The sequence below is a fragment of the Macrotis lagotis genome, chromosome X (genome assembly GCF_037893015.1).
Source record: "Macrotis lagotis isolate mMagLag1 chromosome X, bilby.v1.9.chrom.fasta, whole genome shotgun sequence".
Classification (NCBI taxonomy): Eukaryota; Metazoa; Chordata; class Mammalia; order Peramelemorphia; family Peramelidae; genus Macrotis; species Macrotis lagotis.
In genome coordinates, this window is record NC_133666.1 from 197,092,256 (window position 1) to 197,096,651 (window position 4,396).

The 4,396-nt window shown below is 39.9% G+C and overlaps 1 pseudogene; it reads right to left on the reverse strand.

The window, feature by feature from the left end:
• Positions 1–1,436: 1,436 nt before the first annotated feature.
• On the reverse strand, positions 1,437–2,142 carry LOC141503187 (guanidinoacetate N-methyltransferase pseudogene; annotated as a pseudogene).
• Between the last annotated feature and the right edge of the window lie 2,254 nt (positions 2,143–4,396).

Here is a 4,396-nt window from a genome sequence, read left to right on the forward strand (position 1 = left end):
TGAGGTCAGAATTGCTTTATTATTTTAGCAGCAGGTTTTCTGTTACAACTGAGAAAATACAAAGCCTTCCCTTCCCCCACAAGACCTCTGCCACCCCAGTAGAGTACCTGGTCTGAAGAAATCTGAATAAAAGATGGAGCGGGGCTTCACAGTGTATTAGTAAAAATTAAGGCTTTCAAATGGATTTCCATAGGGAAACAGACTGAAAGAGAAATGGGATGGTGGAACTTGCTGGAGCTTAGAGTCCCTCAGCCTCTGGGACTCAAGACCAGAGTTCAGATCCCAACTCCAACTTTATTGTCTAAGAACAAATCACTTCTCAGTTTTTTCACTTATAAGGGGAAAGGGACTGAACTTCTGACTTTAGCGATGAAAGGGGACAATCCAATGAAGAAATTTGCTCTACCGATGCAGATCTGCAGCTTAATCTGAAGAAGATTCTTAGAGGAACTAGGCTCTGTGACTTGCCCGGAGTCACAACCGGTATGGACCAGAAGTGGGACAAGAACCTGGGTCTTCTCCAACTCTGGCTACTCTAGTAGATCCAATGACTCTCTATCATCTATACAATGGGGCTATTCTTTGCTCCACCCATCTCAAAGGAAAGGGGTTAACCAGCCAACAAGAAAGTATTAAGTATTAAGCATCAGGCACTGTGTTACACCCTGAGGCTACAAAGAAAGATAAAAACTTTTTCCCTGATCCCAAGGGGTGCTATGGAGACCTCGGAAGCCACCCAATCTAATTCAGCTATCCTCTGAACAAGAATCCCATCCCCAACAAGTAGATGTTGACTTTTTAAAGCCCTCCAATGAGGAGAAACCTCATAATAGGAGCATTTGACCCCTAGACCCACTATTGGATTAGCAATACTCTGTCTAAAATGGGGTATAAACCCGTTAAAGCTAGGCGGCCAAGCTCTGGACTTCTCCAGCACCATTTTGAGCATTTGATAAGCCCTACATAAAAGGGGAAGCCTTTTTCTTTAAAACAATTCCCCGGAGAGGCTTTTGGTGAAGAACTTTCCATATAGGTAGCCTAATTATTAAATTTCCTGTCAAGCAGGTACATGTACCTTTTCTACAAATGAAACAAATTAAAGCCCTGAGTGGCTTTCAAGGACTAAGATGGTAGACAAATCCAAAGACAGAAAAATCCTAAACCTTAACGTCTAAAATTGGGCTCAGCCCAGAGCTTAATATGCTTTTGTTGGATTAAAACAGAAGCCTCTTTACTACCCTTGGGGCCTTGAGTCAGGAGACATGCCTAGAGAGTCCCTGAATCCCCTGCTTACTTTCTGCATCTCTTCTTTTGTCAAGTTCCCCTGTCAAGTACTGTTACTATGTTGTGTGGGATCTACTGAGCAAACCTAGCAGGCTAGAATCCCTGGTGCCCCCATTCCAGGGTCAGCCTGGTAGGAAGAGAAAACTGGCATCTTCAGTGTTTGATGATTGTTGGGGTGATCATCTTGGGGAAGGAGTAGTAGCAGCATTCCTCAGGGGGCACTAGGTCCATCACAGTAGTGCTGATATTCTCTTTCTTGAAACCTACCTCCACCAGGGCTGCAATCTGGGTCTCCTCAAACATCTTTTTGATATCCGTGTACTTGGTCTTCAGCAGTTCTCCCTAGGATGTGAGATTGCAATAAGTGAGGACAACCCCAGGCTTCAGAAGGCAGAAAGCATGAGCCTTGATGAAGTTGAATTGATGGATATGCCAGGTCTCCTAGGAGAGGGGATAGGTGTCATATAGAATTCCATCAAAATGTCCATCAGGCAGATTGGGCACCACCTCTTCCCACAAGCCTTTCAAGGGGACAACCTTATGGGGCTGATGCTGGGCCCACTCCTGAAGCCGCTGGAAGATGCCATCATTGCACTCAATGATCCAATGCTCCTGGATGTTGGCTTCCTGCACTTTGCTGGCCGAAATAGCCATTCCAAAGCCGACCTCCAGGACCCTTTCCCCTTGGGAGGAGGCAGCAGCGGCCAGCAAGTGCATGTAGGGGGTCTCCCAGTGTTCCATCACCAGCTTGCCCAAGATCTCAGGTGCGTGTTGGGCCCATCGTAGCCAGTGGGCGCCTTGGCCCAGGAGGACTGGCAGGCCCTGGAAGACGGGCGCCGGGGCAGCCTGGCCAGCCATGGTCCGCTCTGTATATAGCATTTCTTATAGCATAATGCTATTGCATTGCATTCATTTAAACCAACTTGTTGTTCAGTCTTTCTCAATCTCCTAGGTATCTCCTCAGTTTTCAATTAGTTTCCCAGCACAAAAAGAGAGGCAAAATATTTGTGTATGTATATGTTCTTTTTTATGACATCATGGTAACCTTAAATTTTTCAAATTAATTCAAATCATGAAAGCACTTCTTGGTATTCATTATTCAAACTAATCAATTTCATACCAACAATTAACCTTGGGCTAGTTATACATTATAGTTTAATGTTCTAAATGGTATAGGATGCTAGTATAAACCCTGGGTTTGCATTGGGAGGTAGATTTCCAAGTATTTAATGCTGTCTAGAGTTACATTATATGGGATTGTTTTTCTATCTCTTGCTTTTAGGCTTTGTTGTTATATGGAAATACTGATGATTTATGTGGGTTTATTGTATATCCTGCTATTTTGCTGAACATGTTATTTGTTGAAAGGAGTTTTTTTCTTTTCTTTTTTGTTTTATTTTTTTTGTAAGGTAAATGGAGTTAAGTGGCTTGCCCAAGACCACACAGCTAGATAACACATATTGATAAGAAAAAGGTATATTGTTTTCTATCCCCATGAAATTTTCTCCAGAAGTCCATCATAAGATAAAATTTCATTCATTTTCTTAACTTCCTTCTTTTTTATTTTGTGATGAAATTTATCTACTTCTGAGAGAGGGAGGTTGAAGTCTCCCCTTATTAAACTTTTGCTGTCTATGGCTCCTGGTGTTTTACTCAGCTTTTCCTCTAAGAATCTGGATGCTATGCCAGTAGGTGAATGCATGTTTATTAATGATATAGCTTCATTGCCAATGGTAACTTTTAAGAAGATGAAGTTTCTTTCCTTATGGCTTTTAATGAGTTTGAGTTTTGATTTTCTTTATGAGATGAGGATCACTACTCATGTGCTTTTTTATTATAGCTGAAGCATCTTTTTCCTTTACCCTGCATGTATCTCTCTGCTTCAAATATGTTTCTTGTAAACTACAGAATTCTGCTTTTTAATATATTCTACTATCAGCTTCCATCTTATGGGTGAGTTCAGCGCATTCAAATTTATACTTAAGAATGCTAATTCTGTATTTCCTTCCATGCTTTCTTCCTCCATTTATATTTTTCTCTTTGTTTTAGTCTAATTCCTCCTTACCAAAATATTACTCCCTTTCCCCTTTAACTTTTCTTTTGAAATTGAACTTCTAATTTATTTTCACTTATACTTTTGCCTTCCCTTTTATCAGCCACTTCTTCCTTTATATTTCTCTTCCTCCATCCTCCCCCTTCCCTAAAGGTAGGATACATTTTTAAATCCACGTGGGAATGTATTTTATTCCTTATCAGTGCCAACTCCATTGAAGTGAATTTATTTAATGATCACAACTTCCCTTCTTTCCCTCTAAAATGATAAATCTTTTTGCTTCTTCACCTGATGTTGTTTATCATTTAACTACTATTTTTTAGAATTATCTCTTTGATTTGGGAGTTTTGGAATTTGGCTATAATATTCCTGTAAGTTTTTTTTGGGGGATCTCTTTCAGGAGGTGACCAGGGAATTCTCTCAATTTCTATTTTACCCTCTGCTTCTAGAATCGCAGGGCAATTTTACTGTCTTAATTCTTGAAAAGTGAGTCTAAGCTCTTCTCCTGATCGTGGCTTTCAGATAGCCCAATAATTTTGTAAATTATTTCTTCTGGATCTGTTTTTGAGGTTGGTTATTTTTTCCAATGAGATATTTCACATTTTCTTCTAATTTTTGGCTTTTGGGGAAGACTGTTATTTCTTCCTGATTTCTTGCAAAGTCACCAGCTTCCTTTAATTCCATTCTTCATTTGAAGGAGTTATTTACTTCAGAGAGCTTTTTTATCTCCTTTTCCATCTGGTCAATTCTGCTTTTTAAGGCATTCTTCTCCTCATTTGCCTTATGTTTTGATTTTTCCATTAGGCCTAAACTGGTTTTGAACACATTATTTTCTTCAGTGTGTTTTTATATATCTTTCACCAAGCTTTTGTTTTGGTTTTCATGATTATTCTGTATTGCTCTCATTCCTCCTCCCAATTTTTCCTCCATCTCCCTTAATTGCTTTTCAAAGTCTGTTTTGAGCTCATCCCTAGTCTGAGCCCATTTTCAATTTCTCTTGGAGGTTTTGGATATGGAAGCTTCGATTTGTCATCATCTGAGTATATGTTTTGATCTTCC